The sequence below is a fragment of the Argiope bruennichi genome, chromosome 10 (genome assembly GCF_947563725.1).
Source record: "Argiope bruennichi chromosome 10, qqArgBrue1.1, whole genome shotgun sequence".
In the NCBI taxonomy this organism is placed as follows: Eukaryota; Metazoa; Arthropoda; class Arachnida; order Araneae; family Araneidae; genus Argiope; species Argiope bruennichi.
In genome coordinates, this window is record NC_079160.1 from 127,495,195 (window position 1) to 127,517,203 (window position 22,009).

Here is a 22,009-nt window from a genome sequence, read left to right on the forward strand (position 1 = left end):
TGTACAGAAATTTTTGTTTTATAATGTAAGCGTTCGTCTAATTTCATTTAGTAACTGTTAAGTACTGAATTTTATAAATTACCTATGTCTGTTTGTGGATTAGAATATTTAGAATAGCTCCCAAAGGTTCTTATAAAATGTGCTTTACGTAGTAATTAAATCATGAATGTACACTGTAAAATTAACGAATATTTATTTGACTGTTTGATTAACATAAATATCGGGAATAGAGACTGTTTAGGCAACACTGAATGAGAAATCAACTGCAGTTTTAAGTTTCTCGCCTGCAAATATACAGTTTCATTATTAATAAGATGTTTGCAATAAGTATTTACATTGAACAGCTCAATATGAAATTTAAGATCCTATTTGAAATAACCTTCAGCACAAAATTCCATTGGGGATTTATTATATCCATTTTGCTTTTGGGCTATTTTTCCAGACTCTTATTTTTTAAATTACAGGTGTAGAGCAGTATTTTCTGATCTCTTTCACTGAATTTCAAATACTTCTGATAATTTGTTTGGCTCTTAAGCAGATAATTTAAGTTATTTATTTTTTATCAGTTGCATCTTGAAAGAGCAGTTACATTTTGTCTCACTGCATGTGCATATAATAATTTTACCACTGAATATTTTTAGTAATGATACCAGTTCGTTGATGGTAGAATAGCTCATCCTCCCTGAATTATGACTACAAATTCTTTTTATGTTTAGCAAAAAAACATTATTTTAAGTTATTTGGATTGAGTGTTTCTGAAACTTCTTCCCCCAAGAATTCGGTTGACTTTGGGAGGTCCCAAATCTCCTAAAGACAACCCAAAAATTTATTAACTTTATTTTCAATACTCAAAAGGATTTTCATTATCCATTAACAGTGCTCTGCCCTTGACATTCTCATAGCCGTTTGAATACTGACAGAGAGACTAGTCAATTTCATGAAACTGATATAAAGACCATATGCCAAATTCTATTTGTCTATCTCGTTCTATTTTTGAAATATTGCATTCACAGGCAGGCTATTACGCAGACATAATTCTTCTGTCTATTCTTATACAAATATTTTCAACACATTGTGTTATATTGAGCATGCCCAATTGTACTTTGATATGCTAAAATTTTTATGGCATATCTTTGTATATTTTGATGTAATTATGCAATAACAAGACAATTTCAAAACAATACTTTGAGCTAGAGTATTTTACATTGTACAGGAAAATATTCTAATGCTGTATTTTCCCATCGGGAATTATTGTATTAGTCTCTTTCAAGATAATATTTTAAATGTCTCTTGGAACCAGTTTGATTTTGGATAGCACAAAATCAAACTGGTGCTTATTACTGGTGGTTATTATTAACTTATGTGCATATTCTTGAAATTTTCAGTCATGAATTCAAAATTCTTAAAATTTTCATTGATTTCTGATAACTATATACATTTTATTATTATTATTTATTTATTTTTGATTTTCTTTCAGGTAACTTTTTTTCAATTCCTACTATTAGTTCACACTCTCCCTATATATATCTTGTTCAAATTTTCAATCGTTAATAAAATACTTTTTATCCATCCACTCAGGTTCAAATACATTTTTTTTAAACTTGTAGTGGATGACATTTGATGTTAATACATTTTTTAAAATATTAATTAATTAATTAAATTTGTCCATTAATTTCTATTTGGTCGCCAAATCCGTTGCCAAGCTCTATTTTGCCTTGATATTGTAATTCTGTCATATGTATACACATATTTTATTAATTATAATTTTTTAATGAAAAGTTACTTTTTTTTGTTGTTGTTGTTGTTGACTCAAGTAGGAATTGACTTAAAATTTGTTTAATATATATATTACTTGTTTTACAAATATTTTAAGCAATTGAAAATGTTAAAGATTTCATCATCAATATCAAGCAGCATCAGATTAGGATTACAAACAATTTGTAAAAGGAACAAAATTCATGACATGGGGAATCAGACTCAGCTGAATATGTTGTTTTATTATTAATCAATTCATTTAAATAAGTTCTTAAGATTCTCATTTTTTTTAAGCAATGCATTTATATTTAGTCATATTGAACATTCTTATTATTAATATTGTGATTTGTATTTAGTAAAAGATGAGTACTTCATTTTAATTTCCACTCATTTTTTTTTAATAATAAAATGAGTGTATCTGAAATTTACCTTCTACTTCTAGATGTATTGTTATTTACTTCATTCAAAATTTGATTATTATATATTTGCATTAAATGAAATATGAAAGATATAGTCTCTGTTTCCTTAAAATTGGAAATATGAATTTCATATTTTCAGGAAATAGCATTTCATGTGTATATATATATATATATGGTGTTAATAAAATCTTAAACTGATTTTTAATTTCGGTTGTCACCTCAGTAAAAATACCATTATTCATGGCTTAGTAATTTGTTATTATTACTATTATTGTTATTTATTTTAAATTTAAAAACTTTTCAAATCAAGTTCAAATTTTATAAAATGATTATCATTAAATTTGAATGAACACAAGATTCATTTTAATTCCACTTAAGATACATTTTAATTCCACTCAAGATACATTTTAATTCCATCCTATTACATCAGGATTTACTTCTGTGAAAATGGGTTATTAAATTTTGGACTATATAAAACTTAGACTTGCAAACTCAATTGAATTTTGGTTTTCATTAAGAAATGAATATCTAAAGAACTTGCAATATGTAATTGAAGATGAATATTCAAATTTTAATCACACTTTCTTTTTATTGTAGAAAGCTAAATTTTTGGCAGTTGATCAAAGTATGGCGGGGAAATCCATATGGAAAAGAAAATGTAAATAGTTGTGTACAGTTTCATTCTGTGCTTTAGAAAATGTATAAAGATGAAGTACAAGATATAAGGAAACTTCTATGTGCACATTTTGACTAAAAAGTACTTTGTTCTGTTAAATTGAATAACAAAAGTTTTATGTTTTCATAAATTCAATTTTATCTTATCGTATTGGAACAATGTATTTTTGTTTTAAAAAATGAAGAATTTGATAAAATTATACTTATTATAAGAAATCTGAAATTTAATTAATTTGTCAATTTTTTAGAAATTAATTCACATATTTCTAATATTTTTTACTGGTTTATTTCACTCTATTTGCTATGATTTTTATATCTAAAGGGTCATTAATTACTGTCAGTCTACTTTAAATAGAATATTGAAAAATATCTGCTTCCTTTATTAATAAGAATTCTATATTTGCAATGTTATTATTATTATTTTGCATTAAATTAATAATTTTTTTTATAAAGATCATGCATTGATTTCTTAAATATTTTGTATTGTTCACCATCTCGATAAATTTATTGCTAATTAAGTATTGAAATATAAAACTTTATTTACATTTCAGTTATTGTTATTATGAATATCTTTATGCATATAACCATAGTCCATAAGATTGTTTCTTGTTTTTGCTTAGTTAATTATGCATTTAGAATTATTATTTATTTATAAACTATCATTTATTTGAAAGAAATGACATATGGAATAAATAAAAGCAAATAGTTGCATTTCGTTAGCATTATACAAAATAATGTTTCTTTTGGCTTATTATTTGGTATTATCCAAACCTGGATAATTTTACATTTGATTTATTTCATGCAAAATTTTCACCCTTGAAAATAAAAAAATTTTAGTGCTTTTAAAAGCATAAAAAAGTATCAAACTCATAGCTTATATAGAGTTTAATCGTGATTTACCTTTGTGAATTAATGAAAATAAAAGTTTAATTTATAATTCTTATTTCAGTTTGATTATGTGAAATAATAAATTATTGAATTAAATACAAATATGCATTATAGTTATGTGTTAAACAGTCCTGATTTCAATTAATAAAAGTTTTTTTCTAATTGCAGTAATTTATTAAATGCAATTATACATATATATATATATATATATTAATTAATTTAATATGGTTAGGAAGTTTTTAGTTAAAATCAAATTATCCAAGACAATGGTTTAAGGATATTAACATTCATCTTTCATTGGCTACACAAAATAAACTTTGGTTAAATACTTTTATAAATAGTGCTTATAACTTTTTTGAATATTTTTTTTATTTGTACTAGTTGATTTTGGGCACTCCTTGCTCAATATGCCGATCCAAATGGCCCCTTACTTCATTGAATCCATGACTCCCTTTTCTTACTGACTACACTAATAAGAAGAGGGCAATGACTGGAATAGAAATTATAAATGGTGAGAACATCGACCTTTTTATTTCATATTCTTCTCTTTTGTTATGATGATATATGCTTGTTATGATGCATTTGCTTACAGTTTATTTGTTACAAAAAATGCATATGTATTGAATTTTTTTTTTTTTTTCTGTATACTTCATGCTGATACAATTTAAAGGCTTGATAAATACTAAATGCTATACAATTTTCTTGTTATTAAATTTAACTTACTATAATTGTTTAAACTATTAATAAGCTATTAAATAAATAAGCAATTACCTAATTTCATTTTTTAAAAGATGATAATTATTCTTTAATAGAATACTCATTAATTAAAAAAGTATGGTATTCCTCTCATTTATACACTGATATGCCCAATATAAATAAATTAGCACAAAATATAATGAGATAGCATTTCTGTTCTTTACTTTCTTGTTAAAAGAAATTTATTTATTACTATAGCATTTATGCTTTCATATATTATTTTATATATTCTGATTTAATTATTTATTGTTTACATTTGATTATTCTTTTTTTTATATAACCTACTGAAAATGGCAACTCTTCAGAAGAATAAATTGAAGAAGAAAACTGAACGTTTTCTTAATTCTTATTTAAAAACAAACAATTATGTCTTTAATTAAAATTTGATTTATTTTAGTCAGTATATAAATCAAGTAATTAAGTTAAGATAAATAAATCCGGTGTGCTTAATATGCAACTGAGTTAAAACTGAGTCTGCTTTTCTGTTCATTAGTGATGGTCTAGGCTGCAAGGGAGACTTAATAGTGTGAAGTTTGTTCTCCATTTCTGGGTGCCACTACATCTGCCATTAGGAATAAAAAAGCATTTTAGTGTGCTTCTTTAAATCAATGGAGTAGTCGTTTTTGTTAGAACATTTGAAATCTTCTCATTTCTATCAATTCCATCATGAAATGGTAAACAACAGAATGTAACATTAAAACCCTGGAGGAATTTATTGAAAAGATCTAAAGCCCTTAAAAACACAGGATGATTATGAGTATGAGGGTTAAGCGTGCGATTCTGAGTACTTAAGAATATATGCACCAATATTTTTTTTTAATCTGTCGAAAGGTATGAAATTGTATAAGATTCAAGCAAACTGTTGAGTATTCACTTTTATATAGAGAGATAATATGAAAAGAAATATGGCATTTCAAAATTATTTTAGAACCTTATGTTATTATAAAAGAATTTTATTTTAAAAAAACATTAAAAAAGTATTTATGAAGAATTATTATTTTATTGTACCATTTTGTTCATATAGTATTAGTGAGTTATTTAATTATTAAATGTGCAATTTAAGATCTTTATTTTTGTTCTTCAGTCTGTAAGTTATTGACTGAATGTAATCCTCCTTCTTGAATGATTCAGTGTACATATTTGGAATCCTCCTCCTTGAATGATTCAGTGTACATATTTGGAGGCATGGAAAGCACTTTCTTCTTGGGGAATTTTTTTTTTAATTTATTGCAGACCAAGTGTTCTGTTGCCAGAATTAACAGAAATATTTTTTTTAAATCTCAGATTCTTAAAAGAAATTCCTTTTATCTGAATTTCTTAAAATTTTTCTTTAGAAGAAATTTATGTCTATTGATCATAACATTTTTTAATAGCTAAGCAATAAAAAATATTTATCCTGTAGTTCCAAGACATGAGCTTTTGGGATATTGATTTCCTCTTTAGAATACTGTAAGATATTATATAATTTTCAGGATTTTATTTAGATTTTTAATTTACTTTCATAGATCATTATGAAAAATAAATATGCCTGATTTCAAGATCCAATTTAATGTCACTACTGCCAAATTAAAAAATCTTATTAGATGTTCTTGTTATTTGAAACAAAATTTAGGATTGTGGAATTCAGTTTATGTTTCAATGAAAAATAAATATCTTAAGTGCTGGAATTCAGATAATTTTAATTCCATTGCTGCTTCTTACTTGTGTGAAGCTCAATTTTCAGTAGTTAAATAAAATCAAAGAATAGTGTGAAAAGCTATATGATAAAGGAAAAGAGGACAGGTAGACTCAAATAATAAAATCTATGATTTAAGTAAATCATAGATTTTTTTGGGTCTCAACAGGGTCATTAATTATTTATATTTATTTAATTTTTCAAAAAGTATCAATTATCTTCTAAAAATTATTACTTTTTTTTTTTTTTTTTTTTTTTTTTTTTTGCAGAAAGTTTGAACTATTCTATAAATATTAAAGGTACTTTATTCAATTAAAATTATGAAATATTGACTTTTTATGATACAGACTAGTGTTATTGCTTTGTATGTTGCTCTTTTATTGTTCGTTTTAGTTTCATCAATAAGGATAATGAATTACTATTTTAACCCTTGATACTGTGTATTTTCTTGTTAAGAACATATAATTTTTTATATATATAGTTAGTGTAAACAGCATCATTTATTAGCTTCTGAACTAGTAAAAGTTCTAAAAATCCTATTTTCAGGATTGATCTATATTCTTTGTGTGGATGTATATTTATATTGTCCATTGGTAACCTAGGGATTAAGAATGTGAAAGAGATTCTTAAGAAAATTTAATAATTTAATTGTTCCAAAAATAGTAATTTCTTTTTATGTCAGTTTTAAAAGAGAAAATTACTCTTAATATTCAATTGGGCAATTTGTTTGATTGCATTAAAAATCCTGAGTACAATTTTATTTTGTGAATCATTTATGAATTCTATCATGGCAATTTAATAATATCTAAATTACATAAGGCTGATATAAAATGGATATAAAATATATTAAATTAATTTCTTAAGTGTACATTAAAAATATTGCAGGACTATGAAAGAAATTAAATATAATATTAAGGTCACAAAAAATAATATTTGCAATAATTTTGCAGTTATAATGCTGAAAAGTATTATTCCATTTGCATAATTTTTCTAACCAAAAAATTACTGCTAATGTGAAGGCTGCAAAAGGAAATTAAACTTATTTATAAATTTAGAGTAAAAGTGAATAGTTTAATAAAATAAGTTTCAATTGTAAATGTTAATTTTTAATGTTAATATTTTTATATTATTTTAAAAAAATTATATTCTTACTTTCTTTTGGCTGAAGTAATTGTAACAGATAATTACATTGAAATTCTGATTTAAATCTGCACCATAGTTAATAAAATTAAAATATGTATGTGTGTTTTCAGGGAGGGAGGTCGAAATTGATGAAATAATAATAACAAAATTCTAAAACTGCTTAATGCAATAATTGCAGTTATTTCAGTTATTGAACTGATATTTGAAAAAAAAGTTTTATTTCAAATGAAAAAAAGAATTAATTCCTGTTGCATGCTATTTCAAAAAGGGGATGGAGGCATGATAGTTAATTAGATCAAGTATAACAATTGATATGTCTTTTTCCTGGAAAGAAATATTTATTTTTTATTTTTCTAGTAATAATGCTTAATATTTATTAATTTTAATGATATAAAATGAATAATATGTTCATTTCCTTGAGTTATCTATAAAACATACTAATTAATAATTCAGTGAAAAATTATTAAAGCAGTGGAGCAAAATCCAAAAACAGTCATTATCTTCTGTAGTATGGAAATGTATTCAAACTTTAAAAACTGAATAATATATATGTGTGTGTGTATGTAATAATTTCAGTTTGTCCACATTCTAAAAATAATTATTTTCTGATCATTTGAACCTGAGCTTCACTTTATCTTTAACATCTAAGCTGCAAAAGCTTTTATTTTCTCTTGATGACTCTTAACATCTACTGAAACCGAAAATTCTTTCTTAGCAAAATTCTATTTTAATTATATATAAGTTGAAAATATTTCTCATTCACATTTCCTTCCTCTTTGGATTATACATTTTGCTGCTCATTGTGCTTACAAAAAAATCATAGTGATGGATAAAAATTGAATTTTTTGCACATCATATGCATATCACAAATTAAAGGCTAAAACCTGTTCAGAAAATCATTATAAATTGTATTTAAAAATACAACATTGTAAATTTAAAGAAACAGTTAAATTTTGATCACCTATGTGGCCCATGATCAATCCAATTATCATCATCATATCCAATAATAGTTCCTGCATAGATTTTGTGATGCTGTTCATTTTTTATTGCTCTTTTATATTCAGTAACTTTTTTCAAATAACAAACTTGTTTTAAATATTACCATTGAATTTCTTTGGTTTTTATCTTGAAATGTTCAAAAATGACTGGCATCAAAATGCTTATGTAGTCTTGTGCTAATCTTTTATATATAAAACAACTTGATAGTACTCTATAATGTTTTCTTGCTAAATCTCTTTTATTTGGCATTTTTATAAATTGGTTTTATTTTGAGTTCAAATGTTTTTATATTCTTTTTGTTTTTCATTGCTTTATTTTACTTAAAATGTTTTGTCTCTTTGAAACTGATAGCATGTCTTTTGCATTTTCATGGTTTGTAGAAATGAAATTGATATAATATTTGATATTAATCTGAAAGTTGCAATGGTATCTTGCTCTACAAAATGAATATATTTTTTTCTTTGTTTGTTTTCTTGTTAAGCAGATAATAATCTACCTTGGATTTACTATACCCTGATTAAGTCATTCATTCATTAAAACAGTAATTTATACTACTTATTTATTTGTGTGACATTCATGCTTTTTCATCAGTTATAAAGCATTCTAAAATTTTATACTTTAGAAATAAACGGTCATTCAAAATTTTAGTTTTAATACATTTTGTGAAAGCATACATCTTTATGAACTTAGTAGCCAATAATGTTCTCTAAATAGATTTTTGACTAGCTGTCCATATTTTTAAATAATAATTTTAACTTTTTCCATGTCATCTTCAGCAGCTACCCTTATTTTGTGTCTTTTTATATTTTCAGTACTATTCCTTTGCAATTTAAATCCTGTTATCTATCTGTTGCCTTTGCACTCTATGAAAACTTTTGCAAATTTCCATGTCACTTATTTTATAATAATGCTAATTCATTTTGTCCACTGCTCCACATTTAATCTGAAAATTAAATGTTTCAGCTTCAATATTGTTGTTGTTATTTTGTTGACCATTATTATTTGTTGTTATAATATTATCATTATTACTTGTTGGCCAAAATTATTTTTTAACCACAAAGGCCAGTAAGCTTTCATTCTTGCTGATATTTGGTTCCATTAAAACTGATACTTCTTTTTATTCAGAATTCTGGGAACTTCATTATTTAAGTTCTCCTGAAGTTTTGATTTATTTTAGCAACAAGCACTTTAATATGCCTTCATAAATTTATTATATTTATTTATTATCTTCTAAAAGTTATTATATTTTGCAAATAAAAAATTATATTCCAATAACAAGTTATTTTTAAATGTTTGTGATACAATTTATATTGCATTCTGATATCATAATGATGATAACTTTACCCTTACATTTGCCATTATGATAACATAACCTATACTATTAAATTAATAATATGGGTTTCTTAATTATTGGTAATGTTAATTCTGTAACTGTTGATAATGTTAAGAGTTACTGCATGCATTGTTATGTTCTTATAATTTCTAACCTGTATATTTTCATTCTTGCATGAGAGCCATTTTTGCTAAAAATTCATTGTAGTAAATGGAACATGATGCACCTTAAATCTGTCATTGTGAGTCAGATGTCCTCATATTAAGAGGTTCAGCATCAAATATCTTTTTCGTCATCTAAACATTTCGATATCTTGTAAAACTCTATTCTTCATATTACTTCAAAAGTAAAATGTTCCTCTAAATTAAATTTGTCAAAATTTTAGAATAGTTTTTCAAAATTTTACATTTTAATTTTTAGAACTGGTGGACTAATTTAGATTAATGAGAAATACCAAAATGAAATGGATATTATTTTTTTTCCTAAAATAAAGGTTTAAAAAAAAATGTTAATAAATAATTATTTTGTCTTGTATTTGTAAAATGTATTTTTTTAAACCTATGTATTTTATTTTTATAAAGCAATTATTTTATGAACAATGTGAACAGTTTCAATAATTTGAGGGGGCGGGGGGGTCCTTAAGAGCAGATAATTGGCAGTGTTCTTCAAATATGAAACTTTTTTATCTTTAATTTTACTCTAATGATTATTTCATTTATAAAATTTTTAACAATATTTAAAGTAGTGATAATATTAAATGGAAGAGTGATTTTTTTTATAAATAGTATAAAAAGTTGAATGAAGTGAAACTTTTAGATTAGTTAAAAGTTTTTATGTACTAAATTTCTCTCAATGTTATGCTGACTGTTTTATTTAGAATTATACTAACTTTGAAAATATTACAGTGGAGTGGACTATTCTGTGAAAGTGATACTATATTTTTTATTTGGTTCTACTCTGAATAATTATGAAAACAATTGTTTACTGATTACCTACTGGAAGAATCAGTCATTATGTCATTACTGCTTCTGATGCTTCTAAAGATCTTCTGCTATTTAAAGATCTACTGTTTAGAAGATATTTCTAATCCTCTGCTTATTTAAATGACCTTGTTCTTTACTGTTGCATCAAGTATATCTTGGTTGGAGAAATGTTAATTGCAATTAATTTATTTTGTTTAATTAAAATAGAAGTGTTTCTGTGAGGCATTGTGGAATATATGAATTTCTGTAAAAATAAATGAAGATATTTCTTGTTTCTTTTAATTGTTCTTTTTACATATCTGTCTTATTTTTCTGTGTTTATATAATCTTAGAAATAAATATTTTAGAAAGGCAAACCAAAGTTAGAATAGTGAGAGCTAATAAATATTGATTGAAATTTATTCAAACTTAATGCTGATTATATATCCTCAAAGAATATTATTATTCATTTATATCCTCTACTCTTAGGATATTTCTATTGCTATTTCTGTTCATTGCTTTTTTTTTTTTTTTTTTGTCTTCCTGCCATGCAAAGGGGAAATTATTTTTCTTTATAATATTATTCCTCAGAACACTTACCATAGCCTTTGCTCTTGTTGATTTTTGAGGCTTATTGCTTGTATAAACCTCTAAAAACTTATTCTTATGATGTTTAACTAACTTTTTAAAAGTGGGTATTTAAGGCAATGTGCCCTATAGTATGCAGTGAAACATAATTGCATCTCTTTTGTTTCTTAAATTTATTATTCAATAGTTGGAAAAGCAATAAGATAATTTACTTGTTTCACATTTTTTCAAAAGTGAAAGAAAAAAATGTAGTAATTTTTAGGTAATAACAAATTTTTTATTATTATTTTTAGAATTAGTATTTTTTTTTTCTTTTTTTCTTTCCTGTATTAACATGAATTTATATAATTGCCACTAAAGAAGTGAAAATAATCCCACATTCTTTTAAATATTTGTATTGATGAATTTTTAATGCTAGTTATTAATGCATATATTTTATTAATATTTTCCAGTGTCTTTGTTCACAGTGATGCATATGCATCAAAAGTCTATCAGCTCTCAGCTGGTCTGATTTTTGGTATCCATTTAGTTAGTCAATTGGTTAGATTTATTATAAGAAAAGGAACTGTTTGAAAACACAGGTAAGAACAAATAGACTTAGTTGCCTGATTTTGAGTTTATTTATATTGGAATGTCTAAATCTTGAATTATTTTTACTATAGATTTTTTATAGATAGAATTAAGAAAGTATGAATGCATTTATGTATGTGTGCAATATTATAGAAATGTATGACTGATATTGTGTAACTGATGTTATTACAATTCTAAAACAAAGGTTGAAATTGCATTTAGCTAAAAAATTTTAAAATTGTTGAATCTGATTTACAATTCTCTGACCTGTTGTCATTTATGTTATTCTTATATCCTTCATTAGTGCACATCAGTATTTATCATAACATGAAATAATGGAAAGTTGTTTTTCTTATTTAATTACAGCACAGTTTTCTTTTAGATGAATTGTTTTTTAATATGCATTTTAAATGTAATGTAAAAAGGATAAATTTATAAACAAGTGAATAAAAAAAAAAATTTGTTTGACATACTCAGAAGGAAAACAGTTTTTAAACTTCATTGTTGTATTTTTTAGCATTCAAGTATATATTAAGAAATTAAACTTGAACTATATACAATTTATTTATTTTATTTTGCTAATTATCATTTGATTTCAAATTATAAAGAAATTAATTAAAAAGATTTTTTATCTGGATTAGTTGTTGTTTTTTTCAGATCAATATTTTTAATGGATATACTTTTATTCATCATATGGGATGATAATAGTACTTACAAAAGAACCAATATTTTTTTAATGATAAATTAATGAATTGCAAGGTATAAAATGGTATAAAAATTTTAATTTCAAGAAACAGGTGTTAATCTCTGATATATAATTACTTACAGACTGATGATTAATTTCTTTTATTATTATTATTTTACTCAATTTTTAATTTATATAATCAAGATTAAAACCCTCACTTTTTTTTTATTTATTTATAATAATTTTCAGTCATATAGTTATATCTGTGTATATGCGATAGATATTAAAATTGATGCAGCGATACCCAAACAATACCAATTATCAAATACATCAACATGACTACCACATAGGCTTAACCATCCAAGCGATAAGAATTTTAAAAAATAAATTTTTTTTCAATATACATTTTCTCAGTAACTAATTTCTTAATAGGCACCTTCATTAACTATTGGTTAACTGACTGAAATAAATATCAATAAAATATTTTATGCATAGTTTGGTATTAGAAAATGTATAAGGATGTGTCACAAATTATTTGGAGACTTTCACTATGTATTTTGATCTGACAAGTATTTTTATTTAGTGAGTTGTTTATCAAACTATATGTTTTTAAAATTTCATTTTTATTCCATTATGTTATTTAACAAAATAATATTATTATAGAGTTGTACTTGTATTGAGATTATTAATCTTAATTAGTTAATTTTTCTGTAAAATTATTTACTTATTTCTGAATGAATCATTTAATATCCTTTCAATTGTGTTTGTAATCATTTTATATTAAAAACATCATTTTTTTTCCATCATTCTATTTTGAAAATATTGAAATGTCAGTTACACTTCCTCTTTAAATAAAGATTCTGTATTTGTAATTTTTTATTGAATGAAATATTTTGTAGAAGAAGATTAGAGAGTTCTCATTGATTTCTTAAATTATTCTATAGATCTTTGTCCATGATAAATTTAATTTTTATGAACTGTTAAAATATAGATATTTATTTACATATCAGTTTTTATTATTATTTACTTGTCAACATTTCTTCTGATTATGAAAATCTTTATGCATATAACCGTAGCTAACGTGATTTTATGTTAATTTTGCATTTAGAATTACTAAGAGTTGCATGCTTTCTTATATTCAAATTTTGATAAACTTATATTTTATTTTTAGCATGTAATAATATTTTTACTAGTAAGTATAAAATTAATTTATGTTACTTTTAAGAATACAAAATGTATCAAAAGCACAACTTATATAAAATTACTAATTGAGGAAGATGAATGTTTACTTTGTATAAATTGTCTCAATTTTGTTATATGAAATAAGAAATTATTGAATTAAGTATTAATTGCAGTTATATGTTGGATGATCATAATTGCAATTTTTAAATATTTTTAATGCATTCACAAAATTTATATATTAATTTAACTAATCTATATAATATAATATGTAAATAATCAGTTAATACAATGAGAATTTTTAGGATAAAATAATCAAATCATGTAAGAACAACTTATAAGGATGTTAATATTCATTTATTTTATGACTAATTTTGCATTCCTAAACAAAATAAAAAGGTTAATCTTCTTCAATCTTATACGTTTTTATAACAAATTACAGCTATTTTTTTATTGATTGATTTAATTTAATTTTCTTTCATTGTCAATAGGCTGCTTTGAATATACATTGAGCAAGGTGCAAGCTTTCCCATGTAGCTTTTCTTTCCTCTTGTGTTCATGTCTTCTACCTTAAATTGGCTTCTCAATAGGAATATAACCTTGGGCATAAACGTGTCTGTACTAAAATTACAGATGATGAGTACATCCACTTCTTCAGTTAAAAAAATATTTTTGAAGCATAATAATGTTTTTAAGAATTAAATCTGACATGTTTTACAGTACTTGCATTATTTTATCATTCGATAGAAAGTACTTAATCTAAATTAACAATTTAATGAAAAAGAAAATTTGATATTTATAAATGTTTTTTTCCTTTTGAAGCAATGAATATAAGTTGTTATAAAAGGCACAACTAATAGAAAGAATAATTTAGAATTTATCAAAGTCCATCAAATAATTCATATAAACAAATGTTGCATGACACATATAATTAGAATTCAATCCAAAAAGTTGAAAAGACACTGAAGACTCTTTTAATTGAAATGGCTCTTACATTGAAAAAGCTAGCATCTATCAACTATGAAATCACTGATTACTTTTTCAAAGCTTAAATGTTCAGTTGAATTAAGTTTTAAAAAAAGGGTCTTAAAAAATGTGTCTGAGAAATAATAATCTTATTGACAGTATTTGTAAATACTATTTGATGAAACAATGAAGTAAGTTTGAACTTCGTTTCTATACTGGTTTTTTAAGGAAACTGATTTAAGAACGAAATTAGAATCTTGCTTGAATATAAATTTATTAGAATTTCCAAAAAGTCACTTTCAGTTCTATTAATGTAATATGTATATTTCTTGATTTTTGTCATGTCTTATTTCTTTTATTAATATTTTGTTCTTTCTTAATAGATTTGCTTTTACAATGAGGATAATAACTGTGTTGAATCTAAATGTCGTTTCCCTTTGTATGGATTTTCTGCATAAAGTAAAACTACTCTTAAAGGTAACTTATTTAATTAAAAATAGAAAATATTAATTGTTTGTAATATGAACTAGTATTATCTTTTTTTATATATAATTCTTTTATAATTCATTTTTTGCCCCTTGAATATGAAAGAAATTAATTTTTTAACTCTGATAGTTAACTCTCTTACTTCTGATTTCCCAATGTGACTGATTTCAGACAGCTGAAATTGTTTTATTTATCTTTAGTAATTACAACATAAAAACATTATATAATTGTTCTGAGCTAATGAAAGTTCTATAAATGCTATTCATGGGTTGATCTGTATTCTTTCAGTGTGTGCATTTCTGTATTATTCATAGGTTATAGTGATTTAATTATTCAGAAAATAGTAATTTTTCTTATAATGTTACTTTTGAAAGAGAACATAGCTATCACCATCTCCATTGATAATATTGAATTTGAATTTGTTTGATTGCTTTAAAAATGTTTAATACTATTTCTTTTTGTGATTATTTTATGCAATACTATTATTACTTATTAATTATAGCTAAATTTCATATTGGTATAAATTGATAACCAGGACAAGCATTGTGGAAGACATAAGAGTAATAAAGCAGTTTTATAAATGTGCATTAAAATTATCGTTGAGCATGAAAGGCATTAAAAATAATCTTTAATATAAAGATAGTTACAATAATTAGCAATATTTTTTTCTTATGGTACCTCAAAGTACTATTCCATTTGCATATATATTCTGTTAATTAAAAAAAAGCTTTAAAGTATTATGACTTATTAATGACTTCAAAATAAATATAAATTGTTAAATGACCTCTAATGTCATTTTGGAACCTTTAGAAGGCATTTTCCTTTCACTCTTTTCTAATTCATATTCCATTGATTATATCAGTTTGTATTCCTTATTTTTTGTTCTCTTGTATTGTTTATACATTTTCATTGGAATATCTTATAAAAATTTAGCACTTTTAAATTTGTCTTTCTCTTATCTCCCATATTCATCTTATGAGACTGACCAATCAGAAATTGTAATTTTGATAGCCTTAAATTTTTGCAATTCATATAGCCTTACCTTTAACAAGTTTTGTTCATCTTATTTAGTTTACAGTATTTTAACTAATGTTAGATTGTTTATTAAATTTTATCTTGGAAGGGCTTTGAATTGCCTTCTCTTTCTGAATTTATCTAAAGTTCTCCCAAGTTAGTTACCTCCATCTTCCTTCTATTTAATTTGTTTCTCCTTTTTCATTATATTTTTACTAATGTTTTGTTGATAGTTGTTTGTGAGATTACTGTCTTTAATGTGGGTATATATTTTAAAAATTTTAAAATATTTCTATATATTTTTTATTTTTTGTATACATTATGCTAAATTAGTTCTATCCTTTTTATTATTAAAAATTTATATTGTTTACCTTTTAGTATTTGAATAATAAATCCTAACCCATTGTTTTTCATTTTTAACTGAAGTCTGTGGCATAATGACTGGGACTGAAGTTAATTTCTTCAGTCATAACTTTTTTTAAAATGCATATATAGTATTTCAATATAAAGCAGTTGAATGCCTTAACCTAAGAATGTGAAAAAGTGTAAGTTAGAAAGTGTTAATTAATATTTTTTAAATATTTAGCAACTTTCACCTTCTGTTTGCACTGAATATATAAAATTAAAATAAGCTATACATGTATTAATAGTGTTCTTTAATCTTTTTACTTTAGTGAATATTTTTCATTGTTTATGATACCTTCAATTGCTCCAAAATCATGTGTATTGAAATATAATTATAATGAGATAATATTTTAGATGTAACTTTAATTATATGCCATCTGTTTGTGTTTTCATACTGGCAATTTTTACCTTTTTATGGCATTGTGGATTTGTGAAAAGGATAGATGTTATTAATGCACAACTCCCTCAATCTCCTGTTTTATAAAGTTAATCTGTAACTATATTAGTAATTTATATTTATTTCATAGTTATTTAATTTAACATTAATTTAGTATAAGTTACTGAAAATGTCAAAGAAAAATTTTAGATAATGTCATTGAAATATCAAATATATGGAACAGATATTGTTAGTTACAAATTTTTTAATGCCAAAAAAAACTTCATTTTAAATTTGTTTACAAAATGCAAATACAGTTGAAATCATTTGAGAATGGGAAAGAGGTGACGGCTGAAACTTGTTTTATTTATACTGTGTTTACTAGTGATTTATTATTTTATGTAGTGCTTCTTGTCAATAATTTGCATTGAATTCAAAGTCATTGTGAGTTTAAATTGAGAGTCTAATTTAAAATATTATGAATGAAAGTGCAAATCAAATAACATTCTAATTTGAAATGACAGTAATAAATGAACTCACTTTTTATAACAGTGAGTTAATATTATATCAAATAGTTTAGCAACTTTATTGTGCAGACATTATTTATAACTTTTCCTCATTGTTTGTCAATTGACATATATCCATTTTTTTTATTAAAATGTAGTTTACATGTGTTTTCTGCATTATCAAGTTGCAATATCTAAATGCATGCTCCCCCCCCCCCTTTTCTATTTCTTAGATGTAAGTCCATAATGGATTTTTTTCTGACTCTGTAAGCATTGTGGATTTCATTTCTTTGAATATTAAATGTTCCTTCCAAAGCTAAAAATTTTGAAACTACTTTTGATATTTATCTGTAGGAAAAATTTTCTAATGTTAATTATTTGAAAGTGCTTGGAGTTAATTACTGAAAAGTTAAAAATTGGATCTTTTTTTGCTGTTATTTTTATTATTGTTTTTCAACGGGGGGGGGGGGGGAGTATGATGGTTTTATGTAATTGGGATTTCTCATCACTTGACTCTTTACTGCATCTACCCCAAAATACCAAATTGCCTTTATTTTCAGTAACTTTATTGTTGTTTACTGTCATTGATTTAATAAATTTTTATACAGAATTTTGATCCATAAGATAAAAAAATATAATAATTCCTTTATCAGGTCATTTTTTTCTCTGCCATGCGTATTATCAATTGTTGATGGCTGTAGAGATGTAATCAAAAGAGAAATGTTTTTAATAGATATTCTGAATTGTTATCAGGACAATGTAGATTAAAGCTTCATAGTATTATCACCAGAATCAACCATCTCCTTCCATAGCTGCTGAAGTGAATGAAAAAAAAAACTCTTTATGGGTTTTAAAATATTTGTTTATGAATAAAATTAATCAAAACTGCAAAATTTAAATTTGTTGAAAGATGTGTCTATTTTGATGTGTTACTTTCATGATATTTGAATGATTCATGAATGATTTTATAGTGCAGAAGTATAACTTTCGCAGTACTTGTGGTCCAATGCATTACAATTTCGAAAATAAAAAATTTTAACACTTTCTTCGTTTATGCATGCTTCTAAATTATTTTTGTATTATATTGTCCTTAAAACTTTTCTCACTATGGATAATAATTCACCACAATCATTCGGAAATGGTTGAGGGAATTGTCGTATAAGGTTTTCAGTTACCGCTGAAACGAATCAGTTAGATAGTTACTGAGCATATGGCAAGGTTTACGACTCCGTGTTTGCCGCATCCTCTCGCAATAGCATTATCTTTTTCGAAGTAGAATTCAGATTGCAGGGTCAAATGAAAGCACACTCTATCGACGTTAATTCCTTGTTCTATACATTTGTGTTTTAAATAAAATGATAAAAGGAGTAGAGGGGAGGAGAAGATAAGTCGCAGGTTACCATTTTTTTGTTGGACATGGGCTCTTCAGGTTGCAGAAGCGGGTGCAGTGCATCTGCCCTGATTGTTCTCCTGAGTGTGTTCTGCGAGTAGAGAATTGAATCTTTTCACTCCTGCCTCAATGAGGAGAAGGGTGTAATCCTCTTGTTTTCCGCACTCAATAATGTGATGTTGGTGGAACATGAAATCGAATCGGTCTGTCCGCTTATAATTTTTTGTTTTGGAATTAATGTGTTTTTATTTATACAATGAAAGTATAGTTTTATCAACGCATTTTTAAATTTATATTTTCTTTCAGAAATTATTAATCATCAGACTGCGTCATTTTCTTAAATAACTATTTAGATGCGATGTTTGCAAATGTTGAAATATTTTTCAAGCAAAGTGAACTGATACTGTATGTTATACGATAATAATATTGATTTAATAAAAATCTGTGATCGTAAAAATAAACACGCAAAATTGCGAAAAATAGGAGATGCAATAGAAATTGGACTGATTGCCAACTCACTGAAATCGCGTGATAACGCAGCTGGAGGTTTAATATCTAATACAGTGAAGATGACCGGCTTTTATGGAACACCATTTAACTGAAAATTAAAATGTCTTAATTGTTTACTGGGCAGGGTTTTTTTTTTTTTTTTTTTTTTTTTTTTTTTTTTTTGTATACTTAGGGGGGGGGGACTCAAAAGTTTTTTTATAAAACCATAACTTGAATTTCCGTTTTTTAGCTATTTACGTTTTTGAGATGTAGTATTTTCATGTGCAATTATGAATAAATATATTTATGAATTTCTCCCGAAATTGAATTTTATGTTAAGAGTTCGTACTATAATTCATCCTCTACCTCTTTCTTTTTTTTATGTGAAATACTATTTGATTTCGAATTTTTGGCCATTAAAATATTTTCTTTTCGTCCGCGAGAAAATCAATTAATTTTAGTCTCATCACTCACTTTGTCATTTCATTCCATGGAAATCGAATTAATTTTTTATGTGGTTTAACGAATTGGCCGAATGTAGTTTTAGTTTATGACAATTAAGATTAATATAATTCTTAGTAAACTAAATTTATTTGCATCGAAATTGCAAGGTTTAATTTAGCTTTTTTATGCATACAAAAAATTCTGTTTATTTTCAGAGCTGAAATGTAAATTAATGTTTGGTGAGTTGAAATGGGCATAATTTGCAAAAGGGGCTGCTGATTCTTCATTTATAAAATCAAGGTATAATCCTATTTATAAGTCAACGAGTTTTCATATTTCTTATTTTCTTCTCCGTTTATAGCCTGCATCGTTTATATTCTACAAATCAACCTTACATTTTTTTTACGGTTTATTTATTTGTTGTCAATTACTAAGTTTCTTTGGGAAATAATTGTGTCCTTCCTATCTCACCTCCTCCCTCTATTTTCCCCTCCTCTGCAAACCAATGCATCTGGAAGGACACGCATTTTGCACAGGAGCTCCTGAATTATGCTAATTCTGTTACTTTCATTATGTTCATTAACTTAATGTTCCAGCAGAAAGTGTTTAGATTTAGGTTATTGTAGACTTCTAGGAGATAGTTAGAATCCATTGTCATCTTGAAAAAGATGAAGAAAAGTATCAAATTTCGTGCATTTGTTTCTTTGCATTTGTAAATTCATTCCCCTGCAGGTTGTTAAAATGATCTGCCGCCTTCTTTGTAAGATCCTTTTTTGTTTTAAGTTTAAATTAGTATTAGATACACAAATGCGATGCTTCGGCTATAAAAGTTACGTAGTTGCATCGGATTCATCTGATCCGCATAAAGAATAATGACTGATTTATCTGTTTATGAACACCTTTTCAAACTTTTCGCGGGCGGGAGAAATGTTTTATGATGAGTGAATACATCATCCACTGTATTTCATTACTCCTTTTCCCCAAAGTCCTTGAACGGAAGGGATTGCATTTCATGATGTTGTATGCTAGCTTCATAAAAGGGAGGGAGGGGGACTGAGTTATGGATATGATCTTTTGGTTATTTATGACTCTCTGTTTCCGCAAACATTCAGAAATCCGTTGGTGATTTTTTTATGTTATATTTTGTTCATATTTATGTAACCAATGTATTTTGAATATTTGTTTCATCTTCAAATTTACTGGTAAATATTTTGTACAACTGCAGAAAGTAGCCATTGCGCATGTGTGTCCAAAAACAATTTTCGCGCGAATTTCATATTCTCTTCTGATCCTGTCTTGTCAGGAAAGTGTGTGGTGGCTATAATAGCTGTGTGTGTTCCGTGAGATGTTCAGTTATCCTTGCGAATCCTTGAAAATTTTACTATTCTGTTAAATTTATTCGTTAATTTAGAATGGTTATGCGTTAATATTATTAATTCGTTCGTAATTATTATTATTCGTTAAAATAATTAATTAGTTAAGATTCGTTAATATTATTAATATCTCTTATGTAGTTGGTATATCTGTGCGCCATTATTTAATGTTTTTTTTTTGAGGCTCTCCTACCCTTTATTTTATTTTTAATTTTCTATTATTTTTTTTTTTCGTTTAATTAGTGAAATTCTCATTGCATCCATGTTGTCTTTTATGTGCTTTAAGAAGAAACCTGTCCTCTTCTCTTTTTTATTATATAATATTTGTTTTTTCTTTCTTTCCTGTCCAAGAGTGGAACAAGCGGCATTGACTTGCTTTTTGGAAGTCTCTAGCATAGCATTCCGGCTCCCTATTTCTCTGTTTTGTTTCTTGGCTTAGGCTTTATTCTCCTCTCCTAGTTCTTTTAACTCGTCCTGAATTTCTTTTTCACGTTATAGACATTTATTTGCAGGTTATGATAGTTTTTAATTGAAGTTAAAACGTTTTCCTTTTCCTTTCGCACTTATTGTCATAGAAAGAACCTGTCCTCTTCTCTTTTATTATATATTGTTCTTTTCGTTCTTTCCTGTCCAAGAGTGGAACAAGCGGCATTGGTTTGCTTTTCGCAGCCTCTAGCATAGCATTCCGGCTCCCTATTTCTCTGTTTTGTTTCTTGGCTTAGGCTTTATTCTCCTCTCCTGATTCTTTTAATTCTCCCTTGAATTTTCTTTCAATATTGTATTTGTTAGTGTAGATGGTTGTGAAAAAAATTTAGTATATTTAATGTTTATAACAGTGCGTAATATCGTGACTGAAAAATTTTTCGCATTAAAAGCTTTTTGTAGGATTTCGTTTAGATTAACTGGTAAGTATTGTTCGTCATTTTTTTAAAC

General features: G+C 25.6%; 1 long non-coding RNA gene across 1 annotated transcript in view; it reads left to right on the forward strand.

Annotated features, from left to right (window-relative positions):
- The window catches only part of LOC129988979 (uncharacterized), a 32,969-nt gene that overhangs the window by 598 nt on the left and 10,362 nt on the right, over window positions 1–22,009 (forward strand). The window contains exons 2-5 of the long non-coding RNA XR_008785718.1: window positions 2,772–2,931; window positions 4,119–4,248; window positions 11,646–11,774; window positions 14,977–15,070. This is a non-coding gene — a long non-coding RNA (uncharacterized LOC129988979). The remainder of the gene's footprint in view (window positions 1–2,771; window positions 2,932–4,118; window positions 4,249–11,645; window positions 11,775–14,976; window positions 15,071–22,009) is intronic.